Genomic DNA, 8146 nt, shown 5'->3' on the forward strand with positions numbered 1-8146 from the left:
TGGGGTTGGACTGCTCCTACCAAAATGAATGCACATAAATGGGACAGCACATCAATAAATGACAGTGCAAGCACACCAAAAACTAACATTTGATACATTTTTTAGAAGGAGATCAGACTCTTTATTATTATTATTGTTTAATAATCAAAAAAATAAGCATGACAATCAATAATCTTAAAATACGCAATTGTGGCTTACACTTGTCTCTGGTATGTGTCCTAACAAAGCTCTTCTCATCCCACTTAATGTATTGGTGGCTTCACGCTCTTCAAGCACATCATCTCCCGAGTGAAAGAATAAAGAGAAAAAGTTTACGAGTGCACAATTTATAAATATCGCTATAAATCAATATGACGTTATAAAATACATATTTTAAATAAGGTAAAACACTTACTTCTTACGTTTTCCTGTTAAAAGCAACCTCCAAGTCAGCACTGCATAGCAATTCACATCTGTGAGAAACGTTTAGGCGCAAACAGCATACAAATATCTTCATAAAGTACTATTATCCTATATAATACATAATGTAAATGAGGTAAAACACTTACTTTCTGTGTTTTACTTGATAAAATTATTTAATGCATGACAGAGGCAAAAAAAAAAAAAAAAAAAAAAATGTGAGGCACATCCGAGGCGTTCTTCTAGCTTTCTGTCCACTTTAAATCAGACACAGATGAAGTAGTGCAGTAAGATCACATGTATTTGAATGCATGAATTATAGCATTGATTTTAATTAATTATGGAGAGAGAGAGGGATGAAAGTTGTGTGTGTGAATTGTGTCTGTGCGTCTCATTCTGCAAACAGTGAAGCTGTGAGTTTTGTTACTTCAAAACATCAATTTTACCCCCTCGTTTCTGAGAAATATAATGATTCAGTATTGACTATATCATATTCAGTGTTAGGGGTAACACATTACAAGTAACACAAGTAAAGTGACTAAAGTAATGCATTACATTTGCAATTTACAAGAAAATATCCAAGTTACTTTTTCAAATAAATAATGGCAGTCACTTTTTTCCCATTTACTGATTGAAAGCTCTCCTGTCCCTGTGTTGAGAGAAAACATGAGTAAGATGTTACTTTAGTTCTAGAATAAATGTGAACATGCATTAATTCATCTCACTTACAAAAAAAAAAAAAAAAAAAAAAGCTTCAGTATTCCTCAAAATGAATAAAAACAGTGATATGAAACTCAGAATATGACGCAAACCTGCAATAATTAAATATATTAAATAATACAAATATTTTTTTTATGTATTTAATCCCATTTAATTAACCAGTGTCTTTGCTGCTGACCTTCAGTGATCCAATTTAACCATAGTAATAAGCAAAAAATGACTTCAAAAAATGACTCAAAAAATTAAGATAAACTAACATTTCTTCTTCTTTTTTTTTTTTTTTTTTTTTTTTTTGAGTGAGAAGCTGTGTCCGAAACCACTCACTATCCACTATATAGTGCACTATATCAGGTGTCAGACATTTTGTAGTTCTGTCCGAATTCTGAGGCTGCGTCCGAAAGCTCTAAAAAACCTTCGGAGGCAGCATTCCAAGACAGGAAGGCATCAAGGCACGTCCGAATCCAAATTCTGCTTCACTTCCTGTCTCCGGAGGTACCTTCTTCTGATCGAATTTTGAAGGCAGCATAGATGTATCCTTCACTGCCTTCGATTTCCCACAATCCTGTGCGTGTGCGTCATATAGGCTATATAAATAAAGATATTCTGGTGAAATTAAACGTGTTACTTTATATAATAGATGAGATCTTGACCATGATATACTTTATGAATAGTAATAGTGTAAAAACATCATAAATAATATTGTTTGTAATAATAGTATTTTACAAAAATGTTAAAAGGGTTCAAATGAGTAGTAAATAAGAATAATATTTACAATATACTACCAATAATAACGAAACAGTCACTAATAACAATGACCTGTTCTGTAATAATACTTGCATCAGTGCTTTTATTTTTTAAGCAAAAAATGTCATTCTCTGCCTCTTTTCTGTCGCACAGACCTTTAATGACAATGCATTGAGGTCTTTATGTATTATTAAATCATTTATACATAACTGTTTAAAACCGTTTTTCTACAAAATCTACAACTTAACCGTTAGGTAACCTAGCAACGACTGCACGTTCCGCTGCCTCTGAAGTCCGAAACTGTTTCTAGAGTTTCCTTCGAAGTCATTGTCTGATAAGGCAGCAAGTCAGCTGACTAGGCTTTCGGACGCAGCCTGAGTGAACGACTTTTACCCACAATGCATTCTGATTTCGAGTGGACAACCGATGTACACTTGCTGAAGCACTATTTCCCACAATCCAATGCGGAGAACCGACGAGCTCGAAGAGAGAGCGGGAGAGAGCGAGTTTAAATGAGAGATGCCGTTTACATCTGTCTCATTTCAGCTTTAACGTTCATTTCATGCATTATTTATATTTAAATATATAACGTAGGCTTTAACTGAGTGTAATATTTTACTAATTTGTTCATTTGTGGCATCTTTGTTCATTTACAAATATGATGATAATTTGGTGATATTTAAAAATGTCCGTTGGTAGCGTGTTCATTCTGATGTCAAATTAACGGTCGCCTGGTGGCGCTCTATGACCATCTGCATCTTCTGAGTGCAAAACGCTGCACGGGAGAATTTCAAGGTACTGCAAACAATAAATACATATGAACGTGTTATGTGTATTTATTTTTGTTGACAGTATTTTAATAGTGTTTAATGATTATTAACATATAAGCAAAACAAATGTATAATATATGCGGAGGTATGTATAATTACAATATAAAGTAATTTTAAGTGTTATTGATATTACAGTTTTTCTCAATTGCTTAAACACATTTCTTGAAATTATGCCTCGCTTTTGCAAAACTCTAAACACAAATTTGTAACTTCTAACTCAATTCTCCAAACTTACTATATTCAGGTCAAAATGAAGCTCTCCACTCAAAACAACTCAATCTTGCTGAAAAAAAAAAAAAAAAAAAAAAAAAAAAAAAGACATGACACACAAACCCTCAAAAACACACACACTACAACACAGTTTTACACACTGATGAGATCAATTCAAAACAATACTACAAAAACTGGGAATCAGTGTTGCTTGGGGGAAAAAAAAATCACATGATGAACACAACAAATGTATGCATTTGCAAGTGTTTTAATCCTTAATTTATTGTACTGTAGAGTACAGCACAAAACAGCAAACAACAACAAAAATAATTATTCTGCCCCAGCATCCTGTCTTTGGTCTGGGACAGGCCAAACAACCTCCTCAACATCACAGACTAAATTGGCCCTGGACAGGCAGCGGCGGTAAAATCCTCTTGCATGCCTGATCCAACCCTGGCACGCATCAACTAAAATATATGAGACTGCTTGTTTTCTTGTCCTTGCCCTTCCTATTTCTCTACCATGTTGTTGTCGTCGTCCTCCTCCTTCTTCTCCTCCTCTTCCTCTTTCACCTCCTACTCTTCGTCTTCAAAACTGCATATTACTGTATGCGGGATATTGATTGAAAAAGACTGCATAGGATTCACAGTTACACTTTTACTAGTGGTCTGACAAAAAAAAAAAAATAATAATAATAATAATAATAATAATAAAAAAAAAAAATCAACATAAATAAAATAAAATAAAATATAAATACATTACAAAGTCATTGTGAAATAGAAAAGAAAAAGGAAATATGGGCAAAGGAGGAAATATAAATTAGAAAGACCACTGTCAGAATTTGTAACTCTTGTGTTGTCCTCTGTCTATATCTGCTTTCCAACTGAAGGTTCATGAGATGTTGAGATGTACCTTTGAGCTGTTTCAGAGAACTGCTTTATCATTGGTTGATCTGTAGTCTCAACATTAGTGAAAGTCAATATTCACTTGAACAATTCATGGCAAATTTACAAAAAGTCTAATAGAAATGTGTAGAATATGCTTGACAGTTTATGACAACTAGATAAAAAATTTAGCATTTACTGCAAAGACATATACAATGAGCTAATGACTTGATGTTTTGAGGGGTAAGACTATAACAACATGACAATAGGAACTGATAATGTAGGAAACAGCAGACAAATCAGTTGCATAATCAGTTGCATGAATGTACCAAAGCAAACGCAACTTCTTAAAAAACAATTAGAAACATTTTCTGATGTGCACAAGTGACTAGATGATGTGGAGGTTGAACAAGTAGTTTTGAGAATTTCATTTCTGATCTGAGAAATGCACCAAACTGTAAGCTGACTTTGGCCCTTTTATCTCCATCGAAGGTTCTGATTGGTGTGTGATAAATTTTGACTCCTAGTGTTTCCACTTGGGTAATTGTGTGCTAATTGAGCTCAAACTTTGCAGACTTGAGTGAACAATATTGAATGCTAGTGCTTTCTAAATGACCACATGGTGTAAGCACTGAGAAATGTAGGGATTTGTGTGTAGAGTTTTGCAGTAACAGTTCACCAAATCTGACTCATGTGTTAAAGCAGGGGGATAGTGTTTATAGTTCAGGGAAATGGGTGTGCTTTTTGAAAAATGGCATTATGGTTTTGAAATTTTAGTTCAAAAGACGTCATCGTCCGAATTCGTTCACTTCATTTCGTTCTCTCCTGATATAGTCCACTCAACTGCCATACACTATAATTAGTGAATTAGTGAATGAGTGAACGAGTGAACGATTTTGGACACAGCTAGAGTGTTGAACTTTTACATTTGCCAAAGATAGAACTTATATTAAAAACAAACAAGCAAGCCCTGCCCAGATTTAAAAAGTAACACAAAAGTAAACTTAACACATTAATTCCTATAAAAAGTAAGTAACGTAATTAGTTACTTTTAGGGAGTAACACAATATTGTAATACAATACTTTTAAAAGTAACTTTTCCCAAAGTTATAGCAAAGAAACATTTTAATACTATCTTAACTGAGGAAAAAAGGATGTTTAATTAACTTTGTACATAGTGTTTCCTTTTCATTTTAAATTTGACTGAAATGTGATGTTAAAGCTCTTGACTGGTGTCATGATCAGGGATTTCCAGCTCTTCCTCACCCACTTCACTGTCCACTAGGTTCAACTCCAGCATTTCACTGCTGCTCAGAAAGCTGCAGAGGTTTGAGTTCTTATGAAGTTGTGGTGTGAACAAGAAAGGGTCTGGTATCACTTAAGTGCTGAAGAGAACCACGAAAAGAACCAGGGTCTTCTTTTTGATCCATTATATTGTGAACACCAAAAGGACTGAGGTCAATTTCAGCTGCTTCCCTTTCTGGTTCACTTTAAGTGAACTGGGTTTGGTTCCTTTAAAACAAACCATATGTGAAAACACCCTAAAATCACAGCTTCATTCAAGCTATTCTACAAATATCCAATGTCATATATACCATTTTATCAGTAATGTTGATGCTTGTTTTATTAAGAATACAGCTATAATGACACAAACAGTTCAGTTGAGAGTGACAACCCAGGTCAAAAAAGGTGCATAATGTCCTTAAAGTGCACTATTTTCACATACTAATTTTGTATTCAATTCACAAAATTATTCTTTAGTACTTTATAAGATAAACTTAATGTAAGTGTACTCAAATATTTTGGGACACCATGCATGAATATGAACTTAAATGTGCTTTTAATATCTGGGGGCATGGGCACAGATTCTTGGGTAGATGTCATAAATGGGCACCACCTCCTTAGGAAGTCCTATAGTGTGTGCTAACACTTCTGGAGGTATAGGCGCGAGTTAGTGGACAGATGAGGCCTCTGGAGCACAGTGTGCAGCCCACACACTTAAAATGGCAACGGCCATTACAGGCAGCACAGTAGATAGTGGGATGTCTGTTGGCCTTGAGGGTGTGGACACTGTGGACTTGTGGTTTGGGAGCGTGGGCTCTGCGGGGTCAGCTGATACGTGATGAGGCTTTAGAGGATCAGCTGAGATGTGATGTGGCTTTGAAAGGTCAGAGGGGACCTGGTGAGGTTCTGGTAGGACAGCCGTTTCTTAACTTGATTCATGGAGGTCTGCCGTGGCTTGACTTGACTCAGGAAGATCTGCAGTGACCTGACTTGGCTTATGAAGATCAGTAGTGACTTGACCTGATTTATGGAGATCAGCGGTGACTTGACTTGGCTCGTGAAGATCAACAATGACTTGACTTGACTCATGGGAATCAGCAGTGACTGACATGACACAGGAAACACCACTTTAACTTGACTTGACACAGGAACAGCAGCTGTAGCTTGACTTAACTTGGAAACTTGACTTGGCTCAGGAAACGCCTGTAGGGTGACTACAGGAATGCCAGCTGCATGCACAGACATCAGTGGTGGGTCCATTAAGTGAGTAATTAGTCCTTTGGGTCCTTTAAGTCTTGGCCCAAGCTCTGCAACCGCAGGAGCTTGGGTGTTTTTGCCCCCCCATTAAAACCCCCCATTTAATGCCATATCATTAAAACCTTAAAAAAAAGTTCACAAAAATCCTCTACATACTCCTCTATGGTTCGGTTACATTGATGAAGGCAGAGGAGACGAGAAGTTGCCTGGTTCATACCTGCGATCGTGATTCCAAAAGCCGCTGGATTTTTGGGGGGCGAAGTATTCTGTAACAGGCAGGACTCATAGGAAGCGTGTAAAATCCAAGTGCAGGCTTTATTCAAACAGATCGTGGTTAATACAGGCAGGGTCGATATCCAAACAGACAGTGGCAACGAAGACAGAGCAATGGCATAATCCTTCAAGCAGGCAGAAAGTCAAAAACCAGGGAGAGCAATCCAAAGTATCAAATAAACAAGGCTATCAAACAGGGCAAAAACAATGGCAAGGAACGGGGGCAAAACTATGACAGAAAACAAAGACTAAACTATGACAAAAGAACAAAAACCGTAGCAATAACAAACCAGATAAACAACAGTGGAGAAACGCTTGGTAGAGTCTGTTAGGCAAAACAATACTTCACGACTCCGGGTTGGTTTGACCTGCCTTTTATGGCCACCAAACAGGAAGTTACCAATGAAGCAGCAGAGGGAGCAACAACAGTCAGTTCATGGGTAAGGGCTCCCTCTGCTGGCGTGGCGTGGCATTGCACTTGGTGTACATCTACATTTACTTTAGACATTTCAGTGTGTGATTTGCATTGTTGAATGATTCAATTCAATACAATTCAAATTTATTTGTATAGCGCTTTTCACCATACATATCGTTGCAAAGCAACTTTACACCCAATTAACATTTTTACAATATATGTAGTAGTAGCCTGATGTACATGGCAGAGATGTGTTGTAAAGATCAATTAATGATGTAATTAAACAGAAAAAGAACACTATAAATTAATAACCTCAAAAAAAATCTACTCTCACTTCCTTCTAATAAAAATGTAGTGCTAAATTTCATCTAAGTTGTTTTTGATTACAGATTATTTTACTACAAAAACACATGTGCTATTAGTTTTAAATAATATTATTTTCTTCTTCTCAGGTGTTTCTCGTTCAGTGTCTCTGGTGGTCAGTCCCAGCAGAAGTCAACACTTCTCATCTGACTCTCTCTCTCTGAGCTGTGAGGATCAGAGTAACTCTACTGGATGGACAGTGAGAAGATACACAGACAGAAACACTGAAGATTGTTCAAATCAAACAGGATCTACATGTCGAATCGTCTCTCTCAGCACATCTGACACTGGAGTTTACTGGTGTCAGTCTGAATCAGGAGAGAAACATCATCCTCTCAACATCACTGTACATGGTGAGTCTTGTTTCTAACTCACACTTTCTAATCTAAATTCTAAATATCTCACATTTTCCACTAATGTTCAGCTGATCACAGACTGACAATACTGTACAATAATTTGAATGATTTTTATATATTACAGTGTCCACATTCATCAGTCTCTTACCCTTTTTTTTAATTATTTTTGGACAGTTTTTGGCCAGACTACTATACATGGAATCAGTTTCATGCCAGCTGTTAAAAGTCTGACTACACAACACATTGTTTTGATATTTTCTTACTATTTGCAGTAAGCACACATTTCTTGTGTTGTGTAGATGGTGATGTGATTCTGGTGAGTTCTGTTGATCCTGTGATTGAGGGAGATACTCTGACTCTACACTGTTTACATCGATCTACAAACTCAACGATCCTCACAGCTGATTTCTA

Source organism: Labeo rohita, unplaced genomic scaffold, assembly GCF_022985175.1.
Source record: "Labeo rohita strain BAU-BD-2019 unplaced genomic scaffold, IGBB_LRoh.1.0 scaffold_282, whole genome shotgun sequence".
Classification (NCBI taxonomy): Eukaryota; Metazoa; Chordata; class Actinopteri; order Cypriniformes; family Cyprinidae; genus Labeo; species Labeo rohita.